This window comes from Nomascus leucogenys, chromosome 21, assembly GCF_006542625.1.
Source record: "Nomascus leucogenys isolate Asia chromosome 21, Asia_NLE_v1, whole genome shotgun sequence".
NCBI lineage: Eukaryota > Metazoa > Chordata > Mammalia > Primates > Hylobatidae > Nomascus > Nomascus leucogenys.
In genome coordinates this window covers 66,222,612-66,241,990 of record NC_044401.1, presented here as the reverse complement: position 1 = coordinate 66,241,990, position 19,379 = coordinate 66,222,612, and positions in this window count along the sequence as shown.

The following is a 19,379-nucleotide window of genomic DNA, read 5'->3' as shown; positions in this document are numbered from 1 at the left end:
AGATCATAGAGGGATGTCAGCAGTTTATTAATTTTTGCTAATGCATTTGAATCACGCAAACACAATATTTACACGTGAAGGACAAAATCCTCCTATTTTTTACCATCCTTTTTAAGGTGAAATGGAAAATACCATAAAAACCTCTTTCTGACATTTCCACTATAAGAACTTTAAACAGAAAAATTCAGTCATTCATTTTGTTACATAAATATTTATTAAAATATGTAGTTTATGCCAATTATTTGCACACATGTATTTAGGACATTGCTTTTTCCCACCTTTATGTTTCTATGATGAAGCGCAATGATGTAGAATAGATGGTTACTTTCACAATAGCCATTTTATCCTTTTTCCTCAATTTGATTAATGTGCCCATCTTCAAAACTACATTGCCTAGCATACATTGTACGGAGGTTGAACGTGCAATTAGATTCTAGCCAATAAGATAAACCTAGTGGAAATTATTGGAGTTTCCAGGAAAGTTTCTTGTATAGAGAGAAGGAACGCAGCAGATAACAGGCTTTTGCTCTTTGGCTCAAACAATCTTGCTACCAACATTTTATAAGCATAGCGAAGACAACTCCACCTTTCTGAGTAGAAAGTATCAGATGCCTGGAACCCAAATGTTTCTGTGGAACAAGTATATCAGACTTCAGCTTCTTAAATCTGGACTTATCATGTAACAGAAAAATAAACTGAAATCTTACTTAAGCCATTCTTTTGGGGGGTTTCTGTTATGAACATCTAAAGCTATTCTTTAACTGACATATGGGGATAAGCATTCTCAAATTCATTTTATTAATAAATTATACAAGTTAATTAGTTCTATAAATTCGATGGAGAGTGTACAATATTAAAAACATTGCATATATGAAAAACCCACACCTAACAACACACTCAATGGTGAAAAACTAAAAGCTTTTCCTCTAAGATTAGGAACAAGACCAAGATATTGACTTTCACCACCACTTCTGTTCAACAGAGTATTGTAAGTACTAGCCAGAACGTTCAGGAAAGAAGTAATAAAATATATCCAAATTGAAAAAAGTCAAATTACCTCTGTTCACAGATGACATCATATTATATGTAGAAAACCCTAAAGATGATTCACATACACACACACACAGACACACACAAACTGTTAGAGCTAATAAACAAAGTTGGCAGAGTATCAGGATACAAAATCTACATTCAAAAATAAATTGCATTTTTATACACTAAAAATGGCCAGTGTGAAAATAAAATGAAAGAAACAATTCCATTTATAATAACACCAAAAAAATAAAATAATTAGAAATAATTTAACTACAGAGGCAAAAGACTTATACATGGAAAACTATAAAACATTACTGAAATAAATTAAAGCAGACATAAATAAGTGCAACAATGTCTCATGTTCATGGCTGAAACACTTAAAGTTATTGTTAAGATGACAATACAAAACCCTAAGCAATCTGCAGGTACAACACAATACTCAAAATCCAACAGCTTTTTGCCAAAATAGAAAAACTCATCCAAAAACTCACATCGAATCTCAAACAACTTAAAACAACCAAACAATCCTGGAAAAGGAGAACAAAGTTGGAGGATTCATACTTTCTGATTTCTTACTTAGTAAAACTTACTAAAAAGTCACAGTAATCAAAACAATGTGATACTGATGTAAAGAAAAACATACCAGCCCATGAAACAGAATAGAAACCGCAAAACTAAACACTCATATATATATGGTCCATTTTTTTTTTTTTACAACGGTGCTAAGACCATTCAACTGGGGGATGGGCACTTTTCTACTAACAGTGCTAGTTAGTTTGAAAACTAGATATCCACATGCAAAGAATAAAGCTGGATCCTTACCTTACACCATATACAGAAATTAACTCAAAATGGACCAAAGATCTAATCTAAAGAGATAAAACTACAGAACTCATAGAAGAACAGATGTGGAAAATCTTCATGACATTGGATTGGGTAATGATTGCTTATATATGACACCAAAAGCACAGGCAATAAAAAAAGGAGATAAATTGAACATGAAAATTAAAAACTTGTGCATCCAAGAAAACTATCAGGACAGTGAAGACAACTCAGAATGGGAAAAAATATTTGCAAGTTATATATATATATTATATATCATATATATGGGATTAATTTTCAGAATATATAAATATTCTGCACGTCATCAACAAGAACAACAAAAAACAACCCAATTCAAAAATGGGCAAATAACTCTCCTTTTTTTTAAGATGGTTGACTGGCTCTGTCACTCAGGCTGGAGTGCAGTGGCATGATTATAAATCATTGCAAACTAAAACTCCTAGGTTTAAGCAATCTTCCCCCTCCCAGCCTTCTGAGAAGCTAGGACTGTAAATATGTGATACCACACCCAGCTAATTTTTTTTTTTTTGTAAATTTTTTAGAGACAAGGTCTCACTGTGTTGTCCAGGCTCATCTCAAACTCCTGGCCTCAAGAGATTCTTCTGCCTCAGACTCCCAAAGTGCTGAGATTACAGGCATGAGCCACTGTGCCTGCAATCCTTGGCATGGGTATGAGCAAAGAACTTGCACTGACATTTCTCCAAAGAAGACATAGAAATGATCAGAAGCACAAGAAAAAGTGTTCACCAATACTAGTCATTCAAGAAATGCAACTCAAGTCCACAATGAAATGCCACTTTACATCCATTAGAATAGCTATTTAAAAATAAAAAAGGCAGAAAATAACAAATGTTGGTGGAATGTGAAGAAATTGGAGCCCTTGTGAATTGCTAGTAGGAATATAAAATGGTGTGGCTGCTGCAGAAAACAGTTTATTGCCTCTTCGAATAGTTAAGCAGAGTTGTCATATAACCCAGCAATTCTATTTCTAGGTATATAATCAAGAAAATTGAAAGCAAGAATTCAAACAGATTCTTGAACACCAGTGTTCACCAATGTTCATAGCAGCATTCTTGATAATAGTCAAAAGGTGGAAGCAATCCACATGTCTAACAACAGACAAATGGATAAACAAATACAACATATACATGCAATGAATTATTATTCAGCCTTAAAAAGAAATGAAATTCTGATAGGTGCTATAATACAAATGAACCCTAGCTAAGTGAAATAAGCCACAAACACAATGGCAAGTATTGAATGATTTCCCTTATAAGAGTGTAATAGTCAGTTTGGGGTGTTATAAGAATACTATATAGACTGGGTGGCCTAAACAACAAATATTTTTTTCTTTTTATTTATTTATTTATTTATTTATTTATTTTTTTATTATACTTTAGGGTTTTAGGGTACATGTGCACAATGTGCAGGTTTGTTACATATGTATCCATGTGCCATGTTGATTTCCTGCACCCATTAACTCGTCATTTAGCATTAGGTGTATCTCCTAATGCTGTCCCTCCCCCCTCCCCCAACCCCACAACAGTCCCCGGAGTGTGATATTCCCCTTCCTGTGTCCATGAGTTCTCATTGTTCAATTCCCACCTATGAGAGAGAACATGCGGTGTTTGGTTTTTTGTCCTTGCGATAGTTTGCTGAGAATGATGGTTTCCAGCTTCATCCATGTCCCTACAAAGGACATGAACTCATCATTTTTTATGGCTGTATAGTGTTCCATGGTGTATATGTGCCACATTTTCTTAATCCAGTCTATTATTGTTGGACATTTGGGTTGGTTCCAAGTCTTTGCTATTGTGAATAGTGATGCAATAAACATATGTGTGCATGGGTCTTTATAGCAGCATGATTTATAGTCCTTTAGGTATATACCCAACAATCGGATGGCTGGGTCAAATGGTATTTCTAGTTCTAGAACCCTGAGGAATCACCACACTGACTTCCACAATGGTTGAACTAGTTTACAGTCCCACCAACAGTGTAAAAGTGTTCCTATTTCTCCACATCCTCTCCAGCACCTGTTGTTTCCTGACTTTTTAATGATTGCCATTCTAACTGGTGTGAGATGGTATCTCATTGTGGTTTTGATTTGCATTTCTCTGATGGCCAGTGATGATGAGCATTTTTTCATCTGTTTCTTGGCTGCATAAATGTCTTCTTTTGAGAAGTGTCTGTTCATGTCCTTCGCCCACTTTTTGATGGGGTTGTTTGTTTTTTTCTTGTAAATTTGTTTGAGTTCATTGTAGTTTCTGGATATTAGCCCTTTGTCAGATGAGTAGGTTGCCAAAATTTTCTCCCATTCTGTAGGTTGCCTGTTCACTCTGATGGTAGTTTCTTTTGCTGTGCAGAAGCTCTTTAGTTTAATTAGATCCCATTTGTCAATTTTGGCTTTTGTTGCCATTGCTTTTGGTGTTTTAGACATGACGTCCTTGCCCATGCCTATGTCCTGAATGGTATTGCCTAGGTTTTCTTCTAGGGTTTTTATGGTTTTAGGTCTAACATTTAAGTCTTTAATCCATCTTGAATTAATTTTTTATAAGATGTAAGGAAGGGATCCAGTTTCAGCTTTCTACATATGGCTAGCCAGTTTTCCCAGCACCATTTATTAAATAGGGAATCCTTTCCCCATTGCTTGTTTTTGTCAGGTTTGTCTAAGATCAGATAGTTGTAGCTATGCGGCATTATTTCTGAGGGCTCTGTTCTGTTCCATTGATCTATATCTCTGTTTTGGTACGAGTACCATGCCGTTTTGGTTACTGCAGCCTTGTAGTATAGTTTGAAGTCAGGTAGCATGATGCCTTTAGCTTTGTTCTTTTGGCTTAGAATTGATTTGGAGATGCAGGCTCTTTTTTGGTTCCATATGAACTTTAAAGTAGTTTTTTCCAATTCTGTGAAGAAAGTCATTGGTAGCTTGATGGGGAAGGCATTGAATCTATAAATTACCTTGGGCAGTATGGCCATTTTCACGATTTTGATTCTTCCAACCCACGAGCATGGAATGTTCTTCCATTCGTTTGCATCCTCTTTTATTTCATTGAGCAGTGGTTTGTAGTTCTCCTTGAAGAGGTCCTTCACATCCCTTGTAAGTTGGATTCCTAGGTATTTTATTCTCTTTGAAGCAATTGTGAATGGGAGTTCATTCATGATTTGGCTCTCTGTTTTTCTGTTATTGGTGTATAAGAATGCTTGTGATTTTTGTACATTGATTTTGTATCCTGAGACTTTGCTGAAGTTGCTTATCAGCTTAAGGAGATTTTGGGCTGAGACAATGGGGTTTTCTAGATATACAATCATGTCATCTGCAAACAGGGACAATTTGACTTCCTCTTTTCCTAATTGAATACCCTTTATTTCCTTCTCCTGCCTGATTGCCCTGGCCAGAACTTCCAACACTATGTTGAATAGGAGTGGTGAGAGAGGGCATCCCTGTCTTGTGCCCGTTTTCAAAGGGAATGCTTCCAGTTTTTGCCAGTTCAGTTTGATATTGGCTGTGGGTATGTCATAGATAGCTCTTATTATTTTGAGATATGTCCCATCAATACCTAATTTATTGAGAGTTTTTAGCATGAAGATTGTTGAATTTTGTCAAAGGCCTTTTCTGCATCTATTGAGATAATCATGTGGTTTTTGTCTTTGGTTCTGTTTATATGCTGGATTACATTTATTGATTTGCATATGATGAACCAGCCTTGTATCCCAGGGATGAAGCCCACTTGATCATGGTGGATAAGCTTTTTGATGTGCTGCTGGATTCGGTTTGCCAGTATTTTATTGAGGACTTTTGCATCAATGTTTATCAAGGATATTGGTCTGAAATTCTCTTTTTTGGTTGTGTCTCTGCCAGGCTTTGGTATCAGGATGATGCCGGCCTCATAAAACAAGTTAGGGAGGATTCCCTCTTTTTCTATCGATTGGAATAGTTTCAGAAGGAATGGTACCAGTTCCTCCTTGTACCTCTGGTAGAATTTGGCTGTGAATCCATCTGGTCCTGGACTCTTTTTGGTTGGTAAGCTATTGATTATTGCCACAATTTCAGAGCCTGTTATTGGTCTATTCAGAGATTCAACTTCTTCCTGGTTTAGTCTTGGGAGGGTGTATGTGTCGAGGAATTTATCCATTTCTTCTAGATTTTCTAGTTTATTTGCGTAAAGGTGTTTGTAGTATTCTCTGATGGTAGTTTGTATTTCTGTGGGATCGGTGGTGATATGCCCTTTATCATTTTTATTGCGTGTATTTGATTCTTGTCTCTTTTCTTCTGTATTAGTCTTGCTAGTGGTCTTTCAATTTTGTTGATCTTTTCAAAAAACCAGCTCCTGGATTCATTAATGTTTTGAAGGGTTTTTTGTGTCTATTTCCTTCAGTTCTGCTCTGATCGTAGTTATTTCTTGCCTTCTGCTAGCTTTTGAATGTGTTTGCTCTTGCTTCTCTAGTTCTTTTAATTGTGATGTTAAGGTGTCAATTTTGGATCTTTCCTGCTTTCTCTTGTGGGCATTTAGTGCTATAAATTTCCCTCTACAAACTGCTTTGAATGTGTCCCAGAGATTCTGGTATGTAGTTTTTGTTCTCATTGGTTTCAAAGAACATCTTTATTTCTGTCTTCATTTTGTTATGTACCCAGTAGTCATTCAGGAGCAGGTGGTTTAGTTTCCATGTAGTTGAGCAGTTTTGAGTGAGTTTCTTAGTCCTGAGTTCTAGTTTGATTGCACTGTGGTCTGAGAGACAGTTTGTTATAATTTCTGTTCTTTTACATTTGCTGAGGAGAGCTTTACTTCCGACTATGTGGTCAATTTTGGAATAGGTGTGGTGTGGTGCTGAAAAGAATGTATATTCTGTTGATTTGGGGTGGGGAGTTCTGTAGATGTCTATCAGGTCCACTTGGTGCAGAGCTGAGTTCAATTCCTGGATATCCTTGTTAACTTTCTGTCTTGCTGATTTGTCTAATGTTGACAATGGGGTGTTAAAGTCTCCCATTATTATTGTGTGGGAGTCTAAGTCTCTTGGTAGGTCACTCAGGACTTGCTTTATGAATCTGGGTGCTCCTGTGTTGGATGCATATATATTTAGGATAGTTAGCTCTTCTTGTTGAATTGATCCCTTTACCATTATGTAATGGCCTTCTTTGTCTCTTTTGATCTTTGTTGGTTTAAAGTCTGTTTAATCAGAGACTAGTATTCCATCCCCTGCCTTTTTTTGTTTTCCATTTGCTTGGTAGATCTTGCTCCATCCCTTTTTTTTGAGACTATGTGTGTCTCTGCACGTGAGATGGGTTTCCTGAATACAGCACACTGATGGGTCTTGACTCTATCCAATTTGCCAGTCTGTGTCTTTTAATTGGAGCATTTAATCTATTTACACTTAAAGTTAATATTGTTATGTGTGAATTTCATCCTGTCATTGTGATGTTTAGCTTGTTATTTTGCTCATTAGTTGGTACAGTTTCTTCCTAGCCTCGATGGTCTTTACAATTTGGCATGTTTTTGCAGTGGCTGGTAATGGTTGTTCCTTTCCATGTTGAGTGCTTCCTTCAGGAGGTCTTTTAGAGCAGGCCTGGTGGTGAGAAAATCTCTCAGCATTTGCTTGTCTGTAAAGGATTTTATTTCTCCTTCACTTGTGAAGCTTAGTTTGGCTGGATGTGAAATTCTGGGTTGAAAATTCTTTTCTTTAAGAATGTTAAATATTGGCCCCCACTCTCTTCTGGCTTGTAGAGTTTCTGGTGAGAGATCAGCTGTTAGTCTGATGGGCTTCCCTTTATGGGTAACCCGACCTTTCTGCCTGGCTGCCCTTAACATTTTTTCCTTCATTTTAACTTTGGTGAATCTGACAATTATGTGTCTTGGAGTTGCTCTTCTCAAGGAGTATCTTTGTGGCGTTCTCTGTATTTCCTGAATCTGAATCTTGGCCTGCCTTGCTAGATTGGGGAAGTTCTCCTGGATAATATCCTGCAGTGTTTTCCAAGTTGGTTCCATTCTCCCTGTCACTTTCAGGTACAGCAATCAGATGTAGATTTGGTCTTTTCACATAGTCCCATATTTCTTGAAGGCTTTGTTCATTTCTTTTTATTCTTTTTTCTCTAAACTTCTCTTCTCGCTTCATTTCATTTGATCTTCCATCACTGATACCCTTTCTTCCAGTTGATCAAATTGGCTACTGAGGCTTGTGCATTCCTCACTTAGTTCTCGTGCCTTGGTTTTCAGCTCCATCAGGTCATTTAAGGATTTCTCTGCATTGGGTATTCTAGTTAGCCATTCGTCTAGTTTTTTTTCAAGGTTTTAACTTCTTTGCCATTGGTTCGAACTTTCTCCTTCAGCTCAGAGTAGTTTGATCATCTGAAGCCTTCTTCTCTCATCTCATCAAAGTCATTCTCCATCCAGCTTTGTTCTGTTGCTGGTGCGGAGCTGCATTCCTTTGGAGGAGAGGAGGCACTCTGATTTTTACAGTTTCCAGTTTTTCTGCTCTGTTTTTTCCCTATCTTTGTGGTTTTATCTAGCTTTGATCTTTGGTGATGGTGATGTATAGATGGGGTTTTGGTGTGGATGTCCTTTCTGTTTGTTAGCTTTCCTTCTAACAGTCAGACCCTCAGCTGCAGGTCTGTTGGAGTTTGCTGGTGGTCCACTCCACACCCTGTTTGCCTGGGTATCAGTAGTGGAGACTGCAGTATAGCGGATATTGGTGAATCGCAAATGTTGCTGCCTGATCGTTCCTCTGGAATTTTTGTCTCAGAGGAGTACCCGGCCCTGTGAAGTGTCAGTCTGCCCCTACTGGGGGGTGCCTCCCAGTTAGGCTACTCGGGAGTCAGGGACCCACTTGAGGAGGCAGTCTGTCTGTTCTCAGATCTCCAGCTGCTGGCTGGGAGAACCACTACTCTCTTCAAAGCTATCAGACAGGGCCATTTAAGTCTGCAAAGGATTCTGCTACCTTTTGTTTGGCTATGCCCTGCCCCCAGAGGTGGAGTCTACAGTGGCAGAGAGGCCTCTTTGAGCTGTTATGGGCTCCACCCAGTTTGAGCTTCCCGGCTGCTTTGTTCACCTACTTAAGCCTCATCAATGGTGGGCGCCCCTGCCCCAGCCTCGCTGCCACCTTGCAGTTTGATCTCAGACTGCTGTGCTAGCAGTGAGCAAGGCTCTATGGGCGTAGGACCCTCTGAGCCAGGCTTGGGATATAATCTCCTGGTGTGCCATTTGCTAAGACTGTTGGAAAAGTGCAGTATTAGGTGGGAGTGACCCGATTTTCCAGGTGCCATCTGTCACCCCTTTCTTTGACTAGAAAAGGAATTCCCTGACCCCTTGCATTTCCCAGGTAAGGCGATTCCTTGCCCTGCTTTGACTTGTGCTTGGTGCGCTGCACCCACTATCCTGCACCCACTTTCCAACACTCCCCTCTGAGATGACCCCAGTACCTCAGTTGGAAATGCAGAAATCACCTGTCTTCTGTGTTGCTCACACTGGGAGCTGTAGACTGGAGCTGTTCCTATTCAGCCATCTTGGCTCCACCCCCATGAACAACACTGTCAAGCAAGTTACCCTAATGACATTTATTGAACACTGCACCCAATAATGACCATAAATATTCTTTGTGAGTCCACACAGGACATTTACCATAAAACGAGTCTATGATAAGTCTTCAAATAAACTTAAATAAATTGCATAGGATTTAAATCACTCAAATTATGTTGTTGAAACATAATATAATTAATTTAAAATAGTCTAATAAGAAATAACTGGAATATTCCTAGCTTCTTGGAAATCAAGCAATAAATATTAAATAAAAAATGTGTCAAGAACTCACCAAAAAATTAGAAAATCTTTTCAATGAAATAATAACAGAAGTTCAGTATATGAAAATTTGCATGATATATCTGATAGAGTGCTTAGCAGCATAATTGTGGCTTTAAAATGCATATATTAGAAAATAACAAACGCTGAGAATCAATGAATTAAACATGCATCTTGAGAAATTGACAAAAGAGTAAATTAATCCCCAGAAAGCAAAAGGAAGGAAATAATAAAGAAGAAAAGATAAATTTGTCAATTTAGATGAAAAGTAGAGGTTTCTTGAAAACCACCAATTACCAATCCAACACAAGAAACTCTGTTTAGATGGTGTTAGCAGTGAGTTCTTCCAAATATTTAGGGAAAAAAGTGTAAATTTTAAAAATGTAGAAGAAACATTTCTTACCTCATTTTATAAGATTAGCTTAACTTTGATACAAAATCTCACAATGATTTTATAAGAAATAAAATTTTAATAAATCTCTTCAACAACATGTAAAATATTAAAATATTATATCAAATCTAGGGATATATAAAAAGGATAAGACACTACAATTAAGTGAGGTTTATTCTGTGAATACAAAGTTGGTTAACATTTGAGAAAAATGTAATTTCATGCATTAGCCACAAAAAGAGAAGAAATTCATATCCCTAAATGCATAGACAACTTGTGATAAAATTCAAGATTCTTTACTAGAAACAAAACAAAACCTCTAGCCTAAGTTGAATAGACAGGAATTTTCTTAATCTGATAGTATCTTTTAAAAATAAATCAAAGATTATACAAAATGATGAATTGTAAAAAAATTGTCCCCTCCAAAATAGGGAATGAGACAAAGATGGCTGCTCTTCCCATTTCAAGTCAACATTACACTGAAAGTCCAAGCCAGTGCAATCAGGGAGGGAGAATAAACGACAGTGAGAAAGACAGAAGACATAATTTTTGGCAGACAACATGATAGTATCTGTAAAAAATCTGAAAGAACCTATACAGAAAATTTAAAAATAAGCAAAACTCACCTATGATGATAGAAGTCAGGTTAATGACTATTTCTGGGGTTGGGGGAGTATGGTTTCTGGAAGAAACATGTAATAATACCCTGTTTCTTGATCTTAGTGCAACCTACACTGAAGCTTTAATTTTTCAAAATGAATTGAGCTGCACAGTTAGATTTTGTGCACTTTTATATATGTATGCTAAGCTATAAATAATTATATTATATATCATAGGTAACATTTCTTGAGTCACTGAGATTATCACGTGTCAAAAATTTTGTCACTTAATCTTGGAAATAAGTTCAGGAGGTGGATCCTATTTTTAGCCCCGTTTTACAAATAAAAAATCCACAGTTTGCACACAGATCTTTATGATGCCAAACTCATGTTCTTTATCACAAAATGTAATGTTTTTAATGCTTCTTAATTCAATGTTTTCTGAATCTCTCTTGACAATTCTTTCTGTTCCAGATTTTGGGCAATAAACACAGGTTAAACTCTAATTCAAAATGTGAATTTACAACAGCCATGAAAATTATTAAATGCCTGAAAAACCCATGTTTAGGGAGATAATACTGAGTGCACACTGCATTTTACTTGCATTCATGTAAGACTGACTCACCCTGTCAAATATTTGAAAATCAACCAGACTTATGGCCCAAACATATATTAAATCATGTGCACAAATGATTCATAACAAAAGCCAATCCACCCCCAGTGTGCTAGCAGCCAAGAACAAATCACAGTTATGCCTAAATCTGAAGAACTACTCTTCTCAATATTGTTAATGATGAGATTACAAAGGCAGCAAAGCACCGGAGATGAATGGGTGACCATAAAATATAAGACGTATGCTCCAGTAAGACCCAAAGTAATTGAAAAAAATTAGATCATGGTGGCACATCTTTCTATCCCATGTAGTTTTTTCTACCTCCCAGCAGAAGTTGATATAAGAAGAGAAAATATTTGCTGGTCGGCACACAAGGCAGTGAAACCTTCCCACTTTTGTGCAGATGGAAGCTAACTTAATCTGGTTCATATGTTTTAAGCACATCTTAAAATAAAAACTGGAGGCTCACTTGTGCCCATAAAAAACTGCATAAAGCTGCAGAAGTAGGCAAGCAATTTAAATTTCCAATATGTTTTTGCAATTCTTTCTTCATTCCAACAGGGTAATAATGCTACCATTTTCAGTTCATCATTTGATTATTTTTAAAATCCACATTTACATTTCAAATATTATATCTGACCTAATTATTTCAAGAAATGTTGAAGTTGCCTCAAAAATCAATTACAATACTCAGTCTGTTTTGTTTCCACTTACAAATTCATTATTTGAATGTGCTATCAGAATTCATAGCAGTAGAGTTTCCAGCTATAATACATGGATGGCATCTGTTATTTTCTCTTGCAAGAGAGTCCTTGGAGTACTGTGGCAAATGTGGTCATGAAAATATACAGTAACTATTTTTTAGCATTATCCTACATAACTGGACAATGCTTACCTAACAATTGCTTTTAGATCTTTATTGAATTTTAAAATAATATGACACTCATAGGTATTATTATTAATTATTATTTAGGAAAAACAGAAAGGCAAGCACTCAATTTTGGTATTTTTTTTTAAGAATTGGGTCCTGGCTGGTGTGGTGTTTACAACTAATTGATTACAACCAATTATATATTTCTTTGTCCATTCTCCTGTTGATTCACTTGACTAGCCTTAAAGAGAGAGAGAGAGAGAAGAAGAAGAAGAGGAAGAAGAAGAAGAAGAGGAAAAGGAAGAGGAAGAGGAAGAGGAAGGAGGAGAAGAAGACAAAGACGAAGACGAAGAAGAAGAAGAAGGAGAAGAAGAAAGAAGAAGAAGAAGAAGAAGAAGAAGAAGAAGAAGAAGAAGAAGAAGAAGAAGAAGAAGAAGAAGAAGAAAGAAGAAAAAGAAGAAGAAGAAGAATTGGCTCCTTTATCTACTATTCTATATAACTGGTTGGCATGCTTCTACTTTAGCCAAAAAAAGCGGGGAGGAAGGATGTGCTGAAAATAGTTTTGGCTTCATCTTAGTTTATTATTTTAACCCCTGCTTAATCCAGTCTTCAGGAAGGCAGGTTTCATGTGGGTTGTATTCAAATTTATTCTCACATTTTATCACAGTGCCGATTGTATAATAGATGCTCACTAAGTTTCAGTTGAATGCATGAATGAGTTGGCCATTCAACGTTATCTTTGAAAGCTTACAATAGGGAAGAGAAGACTGTATTTGTGTCAGAGGCCACAATATTACCAAGAGTCAGGATACTCCCAGGTTCAATGGTACACTAGGAGGACTCACAAAACTCAACAAATAGTCATACCCATGGTCATGACTTTTTACAGCAAAAGGACACAATGCATAATCAGCACTGGGAGAGGACTCATGGGGTGAAGTTCTTAGGACAATAGGCACAAGCTTCCCAGAGTCTTCTCCCAGTGGAGTCACGCAGGTTGTGTTTAATTCCCGAGCAGAAAGATGTGGCTTCACACTTAAAATGCTGGCTACTAGGGATACAACTATGTTTTGCCCATAGAAAACATCACAAATCTTAAATGTAGTGAGTGCTCAATACATATTGGTAGAATAACTAAATTAATTATTTGAACTCATGCACCTGTTCTTGTCCTGAAGTGTTAATACAGCTATTATTGGTGTGTTTGTTGGCTTTCACTTTGTATTTGCTCTGTACCAATGGCTAAGCTCATTAACTAGATGTGAGAATGGCTGTTACCAGTGTTCCCATTTTGCAGATGAGGAAACTGAGATTTAATAGTAAAGTAGCTTGCCCAAGGTCACAGAGCTATTAGATGTTAAAAACAGAATTCAAGTCTGTCTGACTCCACAACTGAAACTTTTTAAGGCACCGAATGACTTCTCCACAGTTATTAGCTTAATCACATGCTGATTTGTAACAAAACATTTTCCATTATGGGCATCTCTTTGGTAGTTATTGCAAGCTCTTTGAGGAGATCATTGAACCCTTTAATAAATAGTTACCTGCCTTATCTTTCACTGAAAACTGGGTAAGTTGCAAAGGCCTTAAATTGTTGCTGGATCCAGAGTGAAGACCAAAATCTTAGTGAAAATGCAATATTACATTCTTTGTGACATCACATTTGAGCAGATGAAGTTTTTTATGACAGTTTAAAACAACTTTTTCCAACATACATCCTTGGCCTGGGCAATTTATAAATATTAGGTGTTACAAGTTTTTTTATAAGAATTATTTTATTTTTGAGATGAGCAGATATTGTTTATCTTAATATAAAAGTTCAATAAAAAATAGGATGAACTATTTATGTTAACTGTATCAGTGGTTAATTCATATTAGCTGTCCTATCAGACAAATCTTCAAAACCATAGTGGCTCCTGGGTGCCTTTCTCTCAGACATAAAATCTAGTGGGTTGAGTACCCCTCTTCCATCTTAGAGCCATGTTACCATGGCTTGTAAGGCTGCAAAGGCAGGAAAAGAGACATGGGGAGTAGGCACATTCTCTTAACTGTCTTGGCCCCCAGTTTACACATCTTTTCTGGGCATTATCCATTGGCTGGAACTAGTGATGTGACCCTAGCCTCACACCAACGAAGACCAAGAAATGAAGGGGAGCACAGGCCTATTTGGCAGGTACACTTTCTGCTATGTTCATGGCAAAAACAGGCACCCAACCTTCTTGAGAGCTACTGTAGCGATTTTTCCATGTATTATAGTGTTCCTGCAAAGTGTGCTTATGGAGCCCAAAAGAAATTATCTATAATCCTTTCAGGTTTGTTCATCAAGACTAATTTTAAATAAAAATAAAATTCTTATAGAATTGTGGTGGCAGACATTATCATGGAATTCTCAATCTTGTGACTCTGAATTTGAATGTCTTGACATTGACTTAGGAAATTTACTGTATAAGCTCCGAGTGATTTACAGCCCAAACTGGAAACCTGAAGCTTGATAACAGCATATATGATTTAGTAGGGTTCTTCCATAAAGCATTACATATTTTTTTCTCTTTGGATATGTATTCTGTTTCTTAGGTTCTACAATAAAACCAAACTATCTTACACATAAAGCTTTCTGCACGTATGTGTTGTGATGTTGCAGGCTTCTTTTTTAAGAATAACTGAAAAATCAACACAATACAAGGGATAACATAGCTGCCTATTTTCCCTTTCTTTTCTTTGATGATAAGGATCACACAAAATGCATTACAGTAAAATACTGCATAAATTTTTTCCAGCTTTAACAATTTTTTTAATTAATGGTACACAAGGTAGAATGGTATTTTAAAGTCCATTTTTAAGCAAATTGCTAGCATCATATTTCCTAATAATTTGGACTTATTATCCATCATTGATCTCTCAAGTACTTTATAGGAAAATTACTATTTTTACAAGAAAATGGATTCTTCCAACTCTGCTCACTTTGATTAGGAAAGATGTCCCTGAGAGAGTTTAGAAACTCTTGCAAAGACTCGTATGTTAACCTCTACTCGGGAGGCTGAGGCAGGAGAATGGTGTGAACCCGGGAGGCAGAGCTTTCAGTGAGCCGAGATTGCGCCACTGCACTCCAGCCTGGGCGACAGAGCGAGACTCCGTCTCAAAAAAAAAAAAAAAAAAAAAAAAGAAATACAGCCTGTTACTCATATGCACTAGTGGACAGGAGACATTATTTTAAACAAGTCCTCAATCATGGGCTATGGAGAACATTATAATGATTTGCCCAAACCAAATGATTACAAGCATTTCTTGTGGTGGCATAATTTTATCTGGAATTTCATTAGAATGACATTACCTTGGCCTTAAATAACGTTTGTTTTTCTTGACTGTCAAATACCAGGTTATATTATTAATAGTTAAATGACGATCTCAAAAACTTTCATTTATATATCATTTGATGTCTGTATTCCCCAGGCACTAAGGAGAGGTTTCAGAAATGTTGATGTCTTGTGTTTTATTTGTGCCTAAAAGAGGGTGCAGTCTGTCTGGTTTAGGAAAGCTAGAAAATGGTCAGAATTCCTCGGAAAAGATCAGGCCATTTGAAACAGTCCATGGCAAGTGGCATTCAGTGTGGAGAAGTCTCTTGTAAATCCCTTAATATTAGTAGGTGAACTTTTAGTATTTACTGGCTGTAAAAACATATAATGGGAAAAGTTTCAAATACGAAAAAATATTTAAGAGTTGTTAAGACATTTAATTTAGACAAATTGAAGAATATAAAGCATGAGAAATTAAAGGAGAAAATAACTTAGTTAGAATTTGCAATTCTTCTCACTCTTCCCACTCAGTAAATCATGTCCTGAAATGATCATGAGATAGAAGAAATGAAGATGCTCTTTTCTCACTCTTCTCATTTGCCAATGGCTTCTCATGGTGTGAGCATCTGGCCACACAAGCAATGATTCTAGTGAACAAGATTAAGTACTTATATACAACATTTTTCCTAAACACCTGCTAACATCTTTATCTATTCCTCAACCATCAAAACAGCACTGGAGGAAAAACTGACTAGGTTGGGCCTACTGAGGAACAATATGCCTGTAAACTCTATGAGAAACGTGGCAGATTTTCAAAGGTAATTTTAACAACACCTAATTTTCACTTTACTAAGAATTTGAGCGTCTAAGAAGATGTAATTGATACCATGTAATTGTCATAACAGGATCCATATCCACATCATTATTCACTCTGAGTGGGCAAAAGGGTTTGTAGCGACCTTGCAGCCTTGTTGAATTATCCAGGGGATGTGATGGACAGTGTGAGAACTACTAATCCAGAGGTCAAGGCTAAAAAGGCCAATATGGACTGGCTGAGCATGTTTAAAAAGCATAGCCCTCAGGATTTAGCCACTTTCGCAGCAAAGCAAGTCAATAGCCCACTCACAAGAAACATTCACATCTGCATGGACAGGGATACACAAATGAACGTGACATTATTCTCTAATTCAGTCAGTCTTCAGCAAAGAGCATACAGATGGCCCATGACTAATATTCAAGTCTTGGAGTGACAGGCATAAGGGCTCAACCCCTTACTACTGGAGAGTTAAATGTAAGTCACTTAATTCTGAGCTTCACTATTTGCATTTTAAAATAAGATCTTGTGAGAACTCAACTAAAGCAATTATGTAAAGTGCTAGAACCCAGTAAATAAAGTAAGTTGCAAAGGGTAAGGCAGATTTATGTATACTGATTTGAGGTGATTGCCTAAATATTGTTAATTTTTTAAAAAACAAGGTTTACAACTATATTTAGTTTTATAAAATCAGTTAAAAAATGGAAATATCTGTATATATATGTGTGTATATATGTGTATGTATATACACATATATACCTATATATGCATTTGATTGTATAGACCAGATTTTGGTGAGCTTTTTCTGTAAAAGAACAAATGACAAATATTTTGGACTTTGTGGAGCAGATGGTTTCTGTTGCAACTACTCTGTTGTTGCAGAAAATAAGCAGACATGCACAATACATAAATGGATAGGTGTGGCTGTGTTCCACGAAAACTTTATTTAGCCCAAGGGCTATTCCATGTCTCTGGAAGGATAAACAACACCTCAGCAATAACAGTTGGCTCTGGAGAAATAATCCAGATGGATGAAAGACAAGAGACAGAAATTAACTTTTCATCTTAAACACTGTTATAACTTTGAATTACATACAATGTACTGCATTTAAACAATAAATAAATTTACCTTTGGGAATGCAGGCGTATTTCTCAGATATTGTGGATTCTGCTGCAGACCATCACAATAAAGCAAATATCAAAATAAACAAAGTCACATGAATTTCTGGTTTCCCACCATGTATAAAAGTTATGTTTACGCTATACTGTTGCCTATTAAGTATGTAATAGCATTTTGTTTTAAAAAAGTACATACCTTAATTTAAAAATACTATAGCGCTTAAAAATGCTAATGATTATATGAGCCTTCAGTGAGTTGTAACCTTTTTACTGATGGAGGGTGTTGCCTCGACGTTGATGGCTGCTGACTGATCAGGGTGGTGGTTGCTGAAGGCTGGAGTGGCTGTGGCAATTTATTAGAATAAGACAGCAATAAAGTTTGCAGCATTGATTGACTCTTAATTTCACTGAAGTTTTCTCTGTAGCATCTGATGCTGTTTGATAGCCACAGTAGAACATCTTTCATATTTGAAGTCAATCCTTTCAAATCCTGCTACTGCTTTATCACCTAAATTTAAGTGATATTCTAAATCCTTTGTTGTCTTGTCAACAATGTTCACACCATCTTCTCCAGAAGTAGATTTCATCTCAAAAAACCACTTTATTTGCTCATCCATAAGAAGTAATTAAACTCATTCATTAGACTTTGATCAAGAGATTGAACAAATTTAGTCACACATTCAGGCTCCACTTCTAATTCTACTTCTCTTGCTATTTCCACCACATCTGCAGTTTCCTTCACCAAAGTCTTGAATCTCTGAATGTCATCCATGAGGGCTGGAATCGCCTTCTTCCAAAAGTCTTGTTAATGTTGATACTTTGACCTCTTCTCATGAATTATGAATGTTCTTAATGGCATCTAGAATACTGAATCCTTTTCAGAAGGTTTTTCATTTACTTTGCCCAGATCCATCATTGGAATCACCATCTAATGGGACCTACAGACTTATGAAATGTTTTTAAATCGTAAGACTTGAAAGTAGAAATTACTCTTGGATCCCTGGGTACAGAATGGTTGTTGTGTTAACCGGCATAAAACCAACATTAATCTACTTGTATATCTTCATAAAAGCTCTTCTTAGGTGACTAAGTGTATTGTCAATAAGCAGTAATATTTTAAAAGAAATATTTTTTCTGAGCAGTAGTTCTCAACAGTGGGTTTAAAATATTCGGCAAACTATACTGTAAACAGATGTGCTCTCATCCAGGCTTTGTGATTCCATTTATTTTTTATTCTGTTTTGAGATGGAGTCTTGCTCTATCATCCAGGCTGGAATGCAGTGGTCTGATCTTGACTCACTGCAGCCTCCTCCTCCTGGGTTCAAGCAATTCTCCTGCCTCAGCCCCCCAAGTAGCTGGGACCACAGTTGCCTGCCACCATGCCTGGTTAATCTTATTTTTAATTTTTAAATTTTATTTTACTTTTCCATAAGTTATTGCAGTACAGGTGGTATTTGGTTACATGAGTAAGGTTCTTTAGTGGTGATTTGTGAGATTTTGGTGCACCCATCACCAGAGAAGTATAATTTTTGTATTTTTAGTAGAGACCAATTTTCACTATGTTGGCCAGGCTGGTTTAAAACTCCTGACTTCAAGTGATCCACCTGCCTCAGACTCCCAAAGTGCTGGGATTACAGGCTTGAGCCACGATGCCCTACCTGTTATTCCATTTAAAAGGTATAGGCAGAATAGATTTATCATACTTCTTAAGGGTTCCAGGATAGATTCAGCATAATTCTTAAGGGTCCCAAGATTTTCAGAATGGTAAATTAACATCGGCTTCAATTTAAATTAAGGCATAACCCCCTAAACAAGAGTCAGTCTATCCACTGAAGCTTTGAAGCCAGGTATTGACTTCTTCTCTCTAGTTATGAAAGTTTTAGATGGCATCTTCTTTCAATAGAAGCTTATTTCATCTACACTGAAAATTTGTTGTTTAGTGTGGCCACCTTCCTCAATGATCTGAACTAGATCTTCCAGATAACTTGCTACAGCTTCTCCAAGAGCACTT